The sequence below is a fragment of the Sminthopsis crassicaudata genome, chromosome 4 (genome assembly GCF_048593235.1).
Source record: "Sminthopsis crassicaudata isolate SCR6 chromosome 4, ASM4859323v1, whole genome shotgun sequence".
NCBI classification, from domain to species: Eukaryota; Metazoa; Chordata; class Mammalia; order Dasyuromorphia; family Dasyuridae; genus Sminthopsis; species Sminthopsis crassicaudata.
The window spans coordinates 167753379-167771157 of record NC_133620.1 but is presented as its reverse complement, the minus strand read 5'-3'; positions in this window follow the sequence as shown (position 1 = coordinate 167771157).

The following is a 17779-nucleotide window of genomic DNA, read 5'->3' as shown; positions in this document are numbered from 1 at the left end:
GCAGGTCTTCACATTGCTTTTTCTCCTCTACAAAAATGAAACTGTCATTAACATAACCTTTAATTGATCAGCCATTCTGTCACTGCTTTGGACAGAGAGAGGGAGATCTGGCAGAAATCTTGATAATTTAAGTCTGCTATCACTTCATTATCATGTTTCCATATTATGTATTTGATCTTTTTTTTATAAACTCATCTAATTCTTTTTTCTGTCCAGGTAGTCTATAGAATACAATGCTCAAAATAACAGTCTCATTTATTTCTCTCTCCATCAGTCTTCACTTAAAAAGTTTTCCATATTACCCTGCCTTGGGTCTCTGAATTTCCATATATACCTTCTTAATAAACAATGATTTTCCTACTCACACACTTTTGTTTTATCTTCCTTATACTTTAGGATAAGCTATATCCTTGCATGGTCACATTTCAATCATGCACTTTTTTTAAAATCAAATCTTACAACCATCAACATTTGCAATAGATTTGCAATGTGCCAAGCACTATAATACTGTAATGTAGCATTATAATGAGAACAAGTTTGCTGCTTGCTTTATAATTTCAAGTTCTTCCTGCTATCACTATTTTTCTTCAAAAAAATTTAACTAAATTTTAAAAATTCCAAAAGGGAAAATGACTATATGGTCAACATTGTTAAATTTACTGCTTCTCCAGCCAAAAGCCACCATTCTCATATATTGAACTGTGGTTTAAAATCCAAATCCCTTTCTAAAATATTGTTTTCAAATCATCTCTTTACTTTCCAAATCCATCTCCATTCTAAATTACCCTTATTCTTCCAGCAGTAGAGATGACAACAAAATCTACACAATTTCACAATGTTTAGAAAAGTTTTCTGGATTGCTTCTGGTACCATCACTGGTCTCCATATAACTGGTCAGGGATAGGTAATATTTATCAGGTTTAATAAATCACCAGAAGATCTTTGTCTATATCTGGCTAGATTGTCCTTGAAGTCCTGTGAAGTAGACTTCCACATTGTTTACAATAAGTCAACAAAAAGCCACCTTTGTACTGCTCATGAGGGAGTACTTATTGTTTACTTAATTAACAAATAACATTTTACCAGTCATATTGATAAGCACAGCATCATTTGTTGGTTTCCTTAACATAAATACCTACTTCCCTCAAAGTGATCCAGTTCTGTTCTTCACAGGAAGTTCCATATCTTTTACTAAGTTCCAAATGTTCAGTGCTCCTTCTTTTTTTGTGTCATATTATTCTCTCCTCTAGCTTCCTGACATAGGTAAGGATTTCCTATTGCTCCTACTTATACCACTCCACCACTACTACCATCAGACACCCCTTTGTTTCTTCACTGAAATTTTTTTTTTTCCACAATCCATTTCCCCTGGTAACCCAAAGAGTAAAGTTTCATTGTTCTAACTCTTTCTCTTCTCCTTTAGTTTGAAAACTAATGTTCACTGTGTGCATAATAACTGCTCTTGGTTGTGATAGGAATACATGCATAGCACACTCCTGGATCAATCCCTAAAGTTTCCATCTTTTCTAACAATAAACCACATTCCTCCAATTTGATCAAAGTTTACATTCTGCTGGCCCAGCCAACCCAGACTCAGCGTCAGCTTCATGTCTGAAAAGACATCAAAATAAGAACTTAATTGAGGTATAATATGTTTAGTGGAAAACATTTATTGATTTTCATTTGTCAATATCATCTCTCTCATTATGATTATATCATTTTTAAAAAAGGAATATACTTTTCATTTTCCCTAATGCAAGGAAAATTCCCAATACAATATTAAAAATATTTTCTTGATGTGGAAACATCAGATCTAAAGTACTCTCTGGAAAAATCTTTCGACTCTCAGCTTTTCTTAGATAAAGCAAAGGCTAAAGAGTCCCAACAGAACTGAAAAAAAAAATAAAAAACAACTCAACAAAAAATCCACTCTTAGTAATTCATATGCACAGGCATTAATCCATTCCCACAATGCTTAAAGCTACCTGATTCAAATCCAGGCATCTACTTTCTTTTAAAATATGTTTATGATAAATCTCATGTCAGAGCGACTGCATGTCAAAAGCAATAAATATGTCTACCCTCACTCCATACTCTCAACATATTTTCCCGGTATCTCATTACTTTAACACATTGGGCTACACTCAAAACTGCAAGTTACTATGACAACAGTTATATTTGCGGCTTTCCAGTGTGTTGCTCTGTAAATCACATTTCTAAGAGAAATTTGCCTAACAAAGTGTTGTTTAAATGACTACAAAGTTACAGCAATTTATTTTTTTTAATGATAAGCATCAATCTGATCCTTGCAAAAACCTATGATTTTGCAGGGGTGGAGGCCCTTTGGCAATGCTTCCCACAACTCATAAAGGGCAGGGAATTGTTGTAGCCAAAAGAATTAGTTACCTAGGGGCAAACCCAGTGGTATGCCTCTCTGAACTTGGACTGATTCTCAGATTGACAGATATATAGTTTATTGTCAGACCTCACTTGAAGGTTTTATAGCTTTGAAAAGCTTGCCAAAGCTTGTGATTCAGTAGCATAACCCTTGAGAACTCAGGTCACTACTGTGATGTGATGAATAGAATTGTTATGAAGGAACATATTTCATATTATTTATTTCATCATATACAATGGTCAAAAAAAATCCTCTGTTCTCCTGAGCATATACAGTGAGTTCCCCTTGCTCATATACAATGAGGAAAAAACCCTCCCTTCCTCTACCTCTCATTTCTGTCTCTGATTTTTACTTTCTGAGTACATAGTCTCCTTGTCTTCTGAAAGTCCCATTCTGTCCTTAATATTCTTCCCTTTGCCCTATACCTTTTAAACAGTCATTATTACAAAAGCTTGATTTTATATATTGTTATTGTCATTCAGTTGAAAAACTGAGGCAAATTGGAGTTAAATTACCTACCCAGAGTGTCTGAGGACAGATATAAACTTTGATCTTCCCACTCCAGGTTCACTAGCTAGCTGCCCTGGTTTTATCTAAAAGACACTAAATTCCAGTCTATTTTTTCAAGTACTGGAGAGCTTCTATTTTATGTTACCTTTGTGCACTAGGATCAAGAAAAAGTAAAAACATATTCTGTGTTCTAAAATGCCCCTTCCAAACTCTTCTGGAACCAGAATAATCTCTCTTCCTTAGAAATTCACAGGAGTAGTCTATAGGAGCTGATCTACACTAACTCATGAGAGAGATTATTCAATTTTCGGGGATCATTTACATTTTGGAAATCAGCAAACGCTAAAAAAAAGTAACATGACTTGATTTGACTTTGTCAATTGTGAAACATAAGAAAGCCATGGAAAAAATATTAATAATGAAATTTAAACTTAAAAAGTGTATCTTGCAAATACTGATATGTAGGAGTGACTCTTACTCTAATTAAAATCAGACACTCAAGGTTAAAAAAAAAAAAAAAAAAAAAAAGGATTTATTGTGATCTTATGAGCAAGGGCAACTCCCAACAGACAAGGTGTCAGTGAAGGAATGCAAAGCACAAACTAGAAAACACAAGATTTATACACTAGAAGCTCCCATTCCACCCTGACCTTTTCTCCCATTGTCTGGGGGAATCCAGGCCTATACTCTAAACAGAGAAGTCTATCCAAGAAACAAAAGAATATCAGTAAATAACAAATTCTTAATTTAAATTTCCCTGGAGAACTGCTATACAAATAGCAGATATTCTTGGATGAAAGAATTCTATCACCTGAATTCCCAAAACCTTCATTACCTTTAAAAGAAGTACTTAAATGCTAATTAAGAGGTGGGGTAAACAGGAGAGGAAATGTTCATCTAAGATAATCAAACACCTACAGCTTTTTAGCATAGTTCAACTTGTTATTGTAAAGTCTCAAGTCACAATTAGGGCATAATTTAAGGACATTCCCATGATAGGTCTTCACTCAATTTATCCCATTTGGTTCCTCCTCTTTATTAACCTTTGAAGAAGTCTCACACCATTCTTGAAATTGAGGGATATAGGGATAGTTGAGGGAATGCTCAACTATCTTGTTCCCAGTCACCTGGTTTATCACTTTTTCCCCCCTCTCTACTGGGGTCCATCCTTATCCTTTTAATACTCCAAGTTTAACTGGATCTCCCCTTCCAGGTTGTTTAATCTTTGTCATCCTGACCAGTGATGTTTGCAGTCTACAGTTAATTCCTCCATCCTGTCTCCAATCTAGTTTGCATCTTCAAAGACAGACTTAACAATCTCAATGGGAATTTAGTTTTTCCAGACTGTTTTATTAACATAAGTTAAGAATTTAAGCTTTCCAAACTATCTTGATGGTATATTTGCTATTAGGCAGTCTGGTCACCACCTGGCTCCCAGACTCACCCTCTTCACTTTGTTCCTTAACAACCCCAAAGACTATATCTTCCCATAAAAGATCTGCTTATGATGAAAAGCATTGCTAAATGGGACCAAGCTCACTATAAGATATTCTCTCTCCCTCACACTGCCTTCGTTGTTCTAGTTAACTCTGGTCAATTTGCCAGAAGATGACTTTCTTCCACCTCATAGGGGAACTTGTATCCTGGTATGCTAACAAAGCTATTGCCTTTGTCATCTAGTTAATAATTATTTCAACCATGGCCTGGAGTCTAATAAATTTATTCAGCATAAAATTGGGATTCTGTACCCCAGCTTCCATGTGGAGCCATCTATCACCCCAACCATTTGTGTCCCTAGTAATTGGAGTAAATAACCTTTCACAAATGAAAATTCCTATCACAAAAGTCAGCAACAACAAAATGCTAAAAGAAACAGACAAATATATGTATCTAGCAATAGATAGATGACTAGGCCAAATACCTACTTATTTAGGATAAATTGAGAATATATATTTTAGATGCAAAACTACAAGACCTTACATATTCAAATTGTGCTCAGAGTTTCTTCTGAACACTTGCCTTGATTTTAGAAATTTGCTATGAGGAAAAAATAAGGACATGATTATAATTAATCAAAAACTGGTCCTTCAGGCCTCAGCCTGAAAGCACATACATGACAGGATAAAGCTAATTATATGCAATAACAATTCCACCTTATTGCCAGACTCAGGAATAATCAGGTGGGTTTTTATTCAAAGGAATACCACTGGGAAACTGAGTCAGAAGTATCATACTTTAAGCAGAGGTTGTCTTCTCAGCTCTTGCCCAGACACTAACTTCCACCTGTAACAATTAAGGATCACATTCTTCTGAATAGCTTGGGGCATATTCCTTTCAGATGGTGGATTACTGAGCTGACGATCCTTCAGACATGTCCATATATTAACCATGTTCAAAGGGACAAAGAAATAGACCAAATTTCCCTAAACAATGGGAACAGTTTTAAAATGACTCAATGCAACCAATTCAAACTCACACAGAATATAGAATATACTGTCATAATTTCACATTAAAGAACCTTATCAAATTAGCATTAATAATTTCTTCATCCTAAAAAAATGTTAATTCAACTTCCTCCAATAAAGGAGTCACTAAAAACTTTTCTAGAAATATAAATAACAGGTACAACACCAATATTGTTAAAATTCCTCTAAGTACAATTAATCTCCTCTTTGACCAAAACATTCCTAATTGCAAAGTCAATTTTAGGGGTTATAAATTGTCCTTAACAATCCATTCTTGAGGTTCCTCCATAGGTCCTGTAAGCTAGGTGTTTTCAATTTCCAGACTATAGTCTTAAGTCATCTGTAATGTCTGATAAGGTCCTTCCCCACTCTGCTTCTTCTAGGATTTGGTAAGCATCCACTCTGCTGGAACTGAAAACTTCAAAGCTGTGGTCCTGATCAGCAATACTTGTTTCTTAAGGGCTAAAACGGATAAGGACACTGCCAGTATATAATTCCTTTAAAAACTTAAAATTTGTTTCAATAGAGGGTTTTTCCTTTTTCCTCCCAAATAAAATAAACCAATCTCATATGGGCAAAATCCCAGATCACTTCTGGGATCAGTTCTAATTCTTTAACAAAACAACAGGCAAACATTTTGTCCAAGGCAATTTATTCTCTAACATCAAATTAGTAATCCACTTCTTAAGAATTTGATTCATCCTTTATACTTTCCCTGGTGAGGACCGATGCCCAGATGTATGGAATTTGCACTCAATTTGCAATCATTCACCATTATTTCTTATAAAATGTCAATGTTTTTAAAAATCAAAATAATAATCCCTTCCGATTCATACTTAGGTACAATTTGTTCCAATGTTATTCCTCTAATCCTTCTTTAAACAGCAGAGTTCAGGAGAAAGCTATCTCAGTTTCCACACCGATGTGATGTCATTTCATTAAAAACTAAATTGAGTATTTTGGAGCCAGGCTCCCTCCCTTTGGAGAAACACCTCCTCAATACCTTCTTATTTTGGACATATTACACATCCTTCAAATACAATTTTTTTCTTATTTGCACACTCCCCTATATGCCAAATTTTCTTGCTTTTCCTTCTTTGTTAAAGGGAGAAAGCAATACAAACTTTAAGATTAAGAATGTAGGCCCTATCTAAATAATTTTGGACCAAATTTCACAAAATTCATACCACATCTACAGCTGGGCTAACAAAATTTTTTTAAATTTTATTTATAATTTTTTGACAGTATATATGCATGGGTAATTTTTTTTTATAACATTATCCCTTGTATTCATTTTTCCAAATTATCCCCTCCTTCCCTCTACTCCCTCCCCTTGATGACAGGCAATCCCATACATTTTACATGTGTTACAGTATAATCCAGATACAATATATGTGTATAAATCCAATTTTCTTGTTGCACGTTAAGTATTAGATTCCAAAGGTATAAGTAACGTGGGTAGATAGACAGTAATGCTAACAATTTACATTCACTTCCCAGTGTTCCTTCTCTGGGTGTAGTTGTTTTTGTCCATCATTGATCAACTGGAAGTGAGTTGGATCTTCTTTATGTTGAAGATATCCACTTCCATCAGAATACATTTTCATACAACATTGAAGTGTACAGCGATCTTCTGGTTCTGCTCATTTCACTTACATCAGTTGATGTAAGTCTCTCCAAGCCTCTCTGTATTCCTCCTGCTGGTCATTTCTTACAGAGCAATAATATTCCATAACCTTCATATACCACAATTTACCCAACCATTCTCCAATTGATGGACATCCATTCATCTTCCAGTTTCTGGCCACTACAAAAAGAGCTGCCACAAACATTTTGGCACATACTTTCCCTTCCTCAGTATTTCTTTGGGATATAAAGAGCTAACAAAATATTAAAGCACAGCTCATACAATCCTGATCTCTACTCCACCTTGGAGTAGAAACAAGGAGAGGAGTTCTGGAGCTGTGTCTTAGGAGCTATCCAGCTGGTTATTGAAGGCTCTTTTGAATTTATACCCAGCTCCAACTGAGCTGGGCACTTGCCCAAATAAAACAACAATATTCAATTCCTACACATTTTAGTACTTCATCCCAATTCTTTCTAAGAGTTATTTTCCTTTCCTTTCTTTATAGTTCCTTTCCTCTTATCTTTTCTGATGGAGGACTCACCCAAATTTATCAGTTTCCTTATGGACTTGAACCACTTAGACTTTCTCAATACCAAATGGAAATAGGATCCTTTTACAGATTTTAACTGCGTAATTCTCCCAATTCCAATTCCAATCCCAATCCCAATCCCAATCACAACCCAATCCCACTCACCCAGGAGGCTCACCAGTTCTTGGCAAAGTTGAAGTCCTCTTATGGATCTAATTTCTTAGAGTCTCTCCACCCCTTACCAGTTGCTTGCCTACCTGAGTTGTTCAATTATCTGCCTGATTGCAAGCTTTTCTCAGCTGATTTACCTCCTGGGTCAAATTAATCCTCTATCTTTGCTAGCCCACTTCCCTTTTTGCTTTCCCTGAGTATCTCTCTTATCTTATCCAATCAGAGAAGAGTTCCCAAGCCACGTCCAAGGACCATCAGAGAACTCTCTGGAGGGTGCCTTCCTAAGGATTCATTATAGGAGAGATCCTTCACAAACAGGAAGTATCCCAGAACAAGCCCCCAAATTGTGTGGTATAGTGATCCTTACCCAAATTAGAGGCTTTCGAGGTTAAAAAAAAAAAAAAAAAAAAAAAAAAAAAAGACATATGATCTCATGAGAAAGGGCAACTCCCAGTAGACAAGGTGTCAGTGGAGAAGTGCAAAGCACAAACAGCAAAACACAAGATTTATAGATCTGAAGCCCCCACCCCACCCTGACCTTTTCTTCCATTATCTAAGAGAGACCAGGCTTATAGTCTAAACGCAGAAGTCTATCCCAGAAACCAAAGAATATTAGTAAATAACAAACTTTTCATTTAAATTTCTCTAGAGAACTGCCATACAAGCAGATATTCTTGGATGAGAGAATTATTTTACTTGAATTCCCAAAGCCATCATAACCCTTAAAAATACTTAAGTGCTAATTAAGGGGGGAAGTGGAAGGAGAAGTGTTCATCCAAGACAATTGAACATCTGTAGCTTTTTGGTTATAGCTTAAATTGTTATTGCAAATTCTCAAGTTACAATTAAGGCATAATTTAAGGCCACATTTCCAGGAGAGGTCTTTATTCAGTTTATCCCATTCACTGGCTTTAAGGTCATCTTTCTAACCATTTCATCAAATAGCCCTCTTGCCCCTGACTCATTTCTTTTATTAAGTACAAATTTTGCTATTTGAATTTCAAAGATTTTTACAATTTCACTTAGCCTAACTTTTCAGAACTATTTCTTAATGTCCCATTCCATTCTATGTTTCAGCCAAAAGAGTCTACACCCTGATCCCTATTCTCAATATTCTATCTCCCATCCCCATCTCCTTGTATAAGCTGTCCTCCACAACTGGAATACACTACCTTCTCAGCTCTGTGTTTTTGGCCTCCATCAATGGTTAGTTCAAGTATTATTTCCTTTAGATCAACCCTAATCTCTCCAGATGTTAAGCTTCTTCTTAAAATGACTGTATTTACTTATCTCTACATATTTTTATTCTTTCCACTAGGACATAACCACTTTGAGGGCAGGAACTATTTGATGTTACATTGTATGAACAAAGCAGAATTGTGGTATCTCAAAAGAAATCCTTTGACTCAGCAATAGCACTACAAGTTCTATTTCCAAAGATGGTTAAAAAAAAAGGAAAAGAACCAATATGTTCTAAAATGTTTAACAGCTGTCTTTGTAGTGACAAAGAACTGGACAATGTGAAGTAGCCCATCATTGAGGAATGATTGAATGAGTTGTGATGTATGATTGGGATGGAATACTACTGTGCTATAAGAAATGATGAGTTCAATGATAAAAGAGATAAACCTGAATAAAATAATAAAGAATGAAATGAGCAGAACCAAGAGAACATTATATATAGTAATATCAATATTGTTAAAAAAATCTTTCAGAAAATGTCATTTTGACTATCATAAATATCCAAATTTATCACAAAGGACATATAAAGAAAGATACTATTTGCATCCAGAGAAAAAAAACTGATAAATAGAAGAATATAAATAATGATAATTTTACATACATACACATATTTGTGTCTAGTAGTAGCCATCTTTTGGGCAGAGGAAGAGAGAAAGGAGAAAAAAAGAAATTTACATGACAACTCAAATTTTTGTCTGTTTCATATAGATAAGCCTTGTCTGCATTGCTGTTATCATCAGTTTTCAAGGGCAGAATTATGTGTTTTAATTTATCTTACCCCAGAGGCCTTCTCTGAACACAGGGCAGACACTTGAGAAATGCAAGTTGAATACTTATATATTGAGAGGATCCGTGAAATAAGATAGATTTTCTACAAGCACAGTCACTAACACATAAAGGTGAAGGGAAGGACTGGATGACACCTTGGAGGTTGGTAGAGTTTTTCTGAGCCTAATAATTCCTTAAACATTCTAGAAGTGAAAAAAGGAAAAATAGAAAAATGAAATGTTAATACATGTCTAACATGAATCGATAGGAAAATGAGTATGTATAACATATAATATTAGTATAATCAGGTTATTTATCCAGCATGCATCCAGTGAAAAATACCTGGATTCTAAACTAGAATATTTAGATAAAAAAAGTTCAAATTAGAGTTTATACTGAGGGAATCTAGATTATCTTCAGTCTAGGAGGATTGAGCTATCAATTCTCAGGTTGGCTATAATGTTAACTTACATCACAAAAAGTTGAAATAGAATCTGAAATTGAGTTAAAGAACCAGATAGATTTCTCCTCTTCCTTCAGAGAGGAAGACTGAAAACAAACGAGTGGTAATAAAGAACAGAGAATTAAGATACCTGTAAAGAACAACAGAATGCAGGTTAGAGAAGATACTCTGGTTTCCTTCTCAGTAATATTTTATTAAAGGATATTGGCAGAAATGAGTAAGCTGCATTGCAAGTAGAGAGGTACTTTACTTTAGAAAATCATTTTAGGAGATAGAGTAGATATGACCATGTATCCTTATACATGTTTACTTCAAAAAGTTCCCTGGCCATCAGTGTTTTCTGCATATAACCTTTATCCCACTTCCATTGTATAATTACTTAGATCATAATAGGTAATAAGCCACATTTTTATTGTCACTTATTTTGATCTACTGCTACTAATTAAATGTCTTTTACTTTAAAATAATATTCCCCCTTATGATTAAAAAAATGTTATGTATCCCCAGAGAAAGAACTAATCCTCTGAATACAGATTGAAGCATGTTTTTTTTTTAACTTTATTAATCTTTTCTGTTTGTTTTAGTCTATTTTCTTTTATAACATGACTAATATGAAAATGTTTTGCATGACCATACATGTATAATCTATCTCAATTGTTTATCTTGTCAATGATAAGGTTGAGGATGAAGGGAACTAAAAATTTTAAAACAGATGATGGAAATTGCTTTTGCATGTAATTAGGGGAAAATAAAATACTAAGTAAATAATTTAAAATAATATGTTCTCTAATGTTCTCAATAGAGAAATATTGAGCTATGAATTCAAATTTTTGCTGACCCTCAACAAAATCTAGTAATTGAAGTATTTATAAGGATATTCACGTTTGAGTATTCAGTATCTTTTATTGAATAGTAAGAGAGAAGGCTAGATTAATAAAATTTTGGATAGTTTTGGTTAAATAGAAAAAAGCAATTAACCTAATTCTCTCATCTCATTATGAGTTGAATTAAGACTTGACATACTTCAAATACTTTTATATGTGGTTAATTTACTCCACTGTTTAGTTTACTGACAACCATGCCGCGTTCATTTAACTGTACTAGCTTAGGTCAAGAAGGAGGGATAACTGAAAAACAACCCACTGCTTCCATTTGAAGAGACTCTTCAGCATGTTAGTTATGTCTTCTATAAGCAGGTTTACTGAAATATTTGGACAAAAGTTATATAGGCATGCATTGGTTAAGATTTGTATTTACCAAAAGAAATACTTATTCCATTACCAAAGGGAAGACTCAATTTCCTCATGAAATTCTACCTCTTCTGAAGGTAGAAGAGATTCTTGAATTACAATCCATGAACTTTTAAAAAATAGGTATTACTGTTTTTGTTCAGTTGCTTCAGTCATACCTTCATGACCCTGTTTGGGTTTTCTTGGCAAAGATACTGAAATAATTTGCCATTTCTATCTTCAACTCATTTTATAGTTGAGAAACTGAGGCAAACAGGGTTAAGTGAATTTCTCAGAATCATCCAACTATTAAGTGTCTGAGGTCAGATTTGAACTCAAAGAAGGGTCTTACTGATTCTATTCTTAGTGCTCTGTTCACTGCACTCCCTTATTAATTGTATCTCAATATGATTAGTTTCCTTTGGAAATTTATGTTTTATGTTTTATGCATTTAAAAATACTGTTCTTACAAAGAATCCATAGGTTTCATCAGATTGTCATAGAAGTTCATGATAGGGGGAAAAATTAATAATCCCTGCAATAAACAATTGGAGCATTGGAGTATGAAAAGAAATCAAACTATTAAATACTAATGTACAATTAACTAGGTTAATTCAAAGGCTGGGTTTTGTTGTGTTTTTTTTTTTTAACTAGCAATTATAATGAAATTCTTTAATGATTACAGAGCTTTCTTAAAGTAATGAAAACATATTTTTTCACTACTAAGGAAAACCAAAAAGGAAGATGGGGGCAGGGATCAGAGAACTCTTACTGTGAGACTTAGAAGTAATGTAAGTAAGCATTCTTTAAAAAAATCAGACTGCCCATCATACATCACCCCCAAATAATGTATGGCCATCAGAAGGCAAGTTTAAATGGTCACTATTTTTCAGCATTAACTGTGGCAGTTGCTACCACTGTCATTATACTAAAGTTGAAACTAGCTGACATGGGCTAATAAAGGTACCAACGGAAGCAGAAAAAGATGAGTGATATTCTTTTGTCTCAAGGGTTCTGAGCTCCCTAGCACTGTATGTGTGTTGAATACTGTATTTTGGACAGAAAAGGAAAGGACCACGACTGAGAAGTGCACAACAGTATTGATAAGCCCTATGGGTGATTTTCATTAGCAACATCTTGTGCAAATGATGATTTCCATATTGGACGTTTAGCATATGATTCTTTCTTTACATTGCCAGGTCCTCTGCAATGAGTGAGATACTGTGCCGTTTGGTAATATCTATAAATGAAAATCTATATCTCTTGATGAGTCAGGAAGACTCATCTTCCTGAGTTCAAATCTGGCCTCAGTTACTAGGTGTGTGACCTTGGACAAGTCACTAAGGCATGTTTACCTCGATTTCCCCCTCTGTAAAATGAAATGGAAAAGGCAAACCACTCCAGTCTTTGCTAAGAAAACCCCAAACAAGGTCACAAAGAGTCAGATACAAGTAAACAATGATTGAACAACATTATTCAATACTTACTGGTTATTGATTTCTCAAAAGGTTCAGTGTCTTCATTTCAGTTAAATTATCATTTGCAAGGGATTATCATTTTGTGTTTTTTAGTTCTTAAAAAATTACAAGGAAACAAACTATTTCCCCCTAGAGAATCAGTAATAAATAGAAGATTGAAATTACTATATTTAACTTTGTTTTACTAAAAATTTACTCATATATCGATACTATATATTTATTCATTTATACACACACACATAAACACATTATTTTGTGATTGTACATGAGAAGTTGAACAAGGAAGGAACCTTGCTTCCTTGGCAAGAGAAAGAAAGGTCCATTTATTTATTTATGCCCCAAAATGAATTCTTTCATTCCTTCTATCTATATCTGTATTAGCTCATCTGGCCTGACAAAAGATTCTTTGTTCTACATATTTAACTAACAAGATTTTATTGCTCTACAGCATATGCACATGCTACTTCAATCTCACATTTAATGCTATCAACTGAAAACAGAGGAAGTGGATGAAAGTGCTTACTGACATTTTATAACAAAGAACAGCAAATTTGAGCCCTACATAGATATACAAGTCTCTAGAAGAGATGTTATAGTATTAATCAGGCAAATTTTTTAAAAAGTTAGGGGTCTCCAATTTATAAAATGGACTTTCAAAACTAGCCACCTAGAGCTACAGCAAAGGAAATTAATGAGGGATATGTAAAGAGAGAAGGGAGCAAATTAGAACCAGAGTTCTAATAATCTTAAAACACACACACACACACACACACACACACACACACACACACACACACACACACTTTTTTGCCCATAATCTCACATAATAACTTTCTTTCTTAAGCCATCTCAGTTCCTGTTGTACAAAACTACTGAGCTACAACAAAAAGCACTGGCATGTGGATATGCATAATCACTAAGAGTAATGACTACTTTTATTTCTACATATGTCAAATCTTAATTATACATAACTTGTTAGAGGTATCCTCTATAGTGAAAAGAACACTAGATTTGGAAAGGTTCTTGCTTCTAATCCTAATTGTACCTCTTACTACTGGAATGAGCTTGGATAAATCACCATGTTTCCCCTCATTTAACAGATGAAAAACTGAGGCTAAGAATTCAGTCAGGTTTACAGGTTTACAAGAATCTGAGATAGGATTTGAACTCACACATTCCTTATTCCCAACCAATTATATTGAGATACAGGAATCAAAAAAAAATTTTTTTTGAAAAATAGTTCCCACAAGACTAAATGGTTTCCAAGGTTCCCTCCAGTTCAGAAATCTTATTATACTGAGGTTTAGAAAGAACTTTCTTGTTTTGCTCCTACTCTCTCTCCTTTCCTTACAACCTACTCAAAATATGAGGTATAAACAAATAAAAGAGGAAACTAAGTTCCCTCCTTACTTTCTTATTTCTACATAGTTATTCAATACCCACACTTCTTCCCCATCCAAAACTATGAAACTTACCACCTTACCCTTCACCCTGCGAAGGAGTCTGCTGGTAAATGTTTATAGCCAACATACTTTCAATTTAATCTGTATTATTAACATTCCCTCATTCTTTTTTTAAATCTAGAATTCATCAAAACAATAATTTAATCCTCTATTTACTGATTTCTAGGATATGAATTCACATTGAAAATTTAAGTAGTTTTTCACAACTCAGTACAATCAAGCTTCCTCAGCCCTTCCCCATTTTTCTACATTTTTTCCTCATCTGCTCTGCCCTGCCCCACTGTCAGTAGGGCTGAACTGAACTGAAAGTAAAGCTCTGGTAACCAGTATGAGCCAGGGCCCAGACCACTGCCATTGTTTCTCTTAACCCTTTTTTTCTCTCCTGTTTAAATGAATAAGGTTAGCCACAATGGAGGATGACAACCATAAGGCAGAAGGTTAACCATCCTGGTCTGATCTTCAAAGCAGTAATAAAGGTTGGGTTAATGCAATCTTTCTGTATCTAATACTTTCCATCAATTCAATTTAATTCAACTCAAAAAAGCATTTAAGAGTCTTCTTTTGGCTAGGTGCTGGGAATACAAATATATGCATGTATATATGTGGTACACACACACACACAAACACACACACATACACACACGCATATATATATATTCACTACTTCCAAGAGCTCACATTCTAAGTCGTTACCATCTATCATCTCTCCATTGATTCTAGCAGGTAAAGGGGTTGTCATCAGTTCCCCTGAAAAACAGAATGAAAAATTATTGACCCTAGGAACAGGGTAACAAATGAGTCACTAACATTGATGTAGGCTTTAAGGCTTGCAAGTTCTATATACATATCTTATTTGATAAGGCAGCTAGATGTACAGTGGGTAGGAGCCTGGAGTCAGGAAGAACAAAGTTTAATTCCAGCCTCAGATGATTACTGGTATAACTCTGGGCCACATTCAATCTCTGATAACCTCTGTTTCCTCATCTTCAAAATTGGGATAATAAAGCACTTGCCAAATAGGATCATTGTAAGGATGAAGTGAGATAATATATAAATGTTAGTTATTATTATTATTATTATTATTATTATTATTATTATTATTATTAATGGTATTTGTTAATTATCACAGTAACTATTAAATAAAGGCTATTAGTCTCTTTATGCCAATACATATGAGGAAATGGAGCAGGTGAATTGATCACCCAAATTAAGTCAATAAAATTTTATTAAGCACTTATTCTGTGCAAGGTACCCTGAGTAAGTGTCAGAGGGGAGATAGGAGCCCATGGCTGGGAGATTTCACATCCCAATTTGTCTCTACTATAATATAAGAGTTTTTCCACCCATTGGGCCATTTTATTTTTCAACATTCATAAACAACTTTTATAAAACAATAATGCCAACAAAAACTGATGATAAACTCAAGGTTTTGCAAAAATATTATTCATTTCCTAACTTATTAAGTAGCACTTTCTTTGATCTTATTCCTAGAATTTCACTGAATATTACTCACTCAAATTGATGGTAGAATGAGCCTCCTAAAACATTTAAGTAAATAAAAAAAGACAGGAAGGGATGGATGCCACATTATAGTCAGTCTGTCATGCAGCATGTGTCACCAGGAGCAAGGACTGCTTTAATTACCAGCTGTGTGAATTTCTGATCACTCTTATGGCAAAATTTAAATCTTGTTAATTTTCCCTGGCAGCTTGACAACAGCTCATTTACAAACCTGGGGGGGGGGGGGGGAATGCAAACTTTATAGGCTTCCATCCCTAGCAGGAAGGCATCATTCAAATAAAAGCCTTTAGGGGCTATGAGCTTCATGACCTTGAGCATCATTTAGGACACTTTGTGAATACACAAAAGTCCTAAGTTATGGTTTTTATGTCTAGGTACAAGAGATGTAGAGACATGGTGTTAGCAGAAAGACAAGTAAAAAAAACTTGCTATGAATCTCCAAAATTGAAGCATGTTCCAAAATTCTTATTTCTGGGGGAATTCCACAGATTCAACATAGGGAAAGTATAGGTTTTCCCTTTCTGGATCAATGCCTTGTCATGGTGGAAGAGCTTGAAAAACTCAATGAAACTATGAGATACTATGTAAGGTTACCTAAGACAAACAGGTGATAGTGGAAAGTTCAGACAAAAAGTGATCCATTGCTTATGGAAATGGTGAATCAGTAACTTTGCCAAGAAAATTTTATGGACAATATGGAGAACAGAGGGGCTTGCCATATATGATTTATGGAATCATGAAAAGTCACTAAACAAAAAGCATAATGTTGGCATTTATTAGCCTGGGAAATTTAAAGTCTTAATTTTATAGTGTCAAGATCACAGGATCATAGCCACTCTTAGGGACCTGTTCAATCTCCTCATAAACAAAGGCTCAAGGAAGTAGTTTTTTCCAAGATAATACATAGTATTAACTGTAGATAGCCTCTACTAGCATATGTTAGAGTCAGGATTTATACTTAGGTTCTTTGACTCCAATACCAATGACTTTTCCATCATTCTATAACAATGCTATTACAAGTTAAAAGTAAGTTGTACTGTCCCATTATAAGGCTGAATGGGTAGAATGTTGGTCTTTGAGTCAGGAAATCCTGGGTTCAAGTCCTGTTTTTGGAATTATAAATATGAAACCAAAAATAAGTATTTTAGAGTGGAAAGAGTTTGATGAATTGGATTTCAGTCCTTTCTCTGATACTTAATACCTCTGTGGCCTTTGGCATATGCCCTAAGTTAGTTTCCTCATTTGAAAAACGCAGATCCATTGAACTTTCAGGCCTCTAGGAGCCCTTAATGTTCTTTTAAGCACTTAAACAGTGCTTGTTAATTAATCTAGAATGCTATATTCCAACAAATTTAACCATTTATTGCCCCTCGTCAACTCTCTGAAACTAGGTTATAAAAGAACAGCTCATGTCCATGGATGAAAGGAATTTCATCAGTGGAAGTTCTCTATACTGAAAGCACAATTTTAGATAAGACTGTCATGCCTCATCAAAACTCAAACTTTCATAATCTTCTTGACTAGTATAATATTTTTTTAAAATAACAGCTTTTTAATTTTCAAAATACATACAAAGAAAGTTTTCAACATTCACCCTTGTAAAACTTGTGTTCCAATTTTTTTCTCCCTCCCTTCCCTCCATCCCCTCCCCTAGATGGCAAGTAATCCAATATATGTTAAACATGTACAATTCTTCTATATATATTTCCACAGTTATCATGCTGCACAAGAAAAATCAGATCAAAAAGGAAAAAAATGAGAAAGAAAACAAAATGCAAGTAAGTAACAAAAAAAGTGAAAATATTATATTGTGATCCATACTCAGTTCCCACAGTCCTCTCTCTGGGTATGGATGGCTGTCTTTATCACAAGACTATTGCAACTAGGTTGAATCACCTCATTGTTGAAAAGAGCC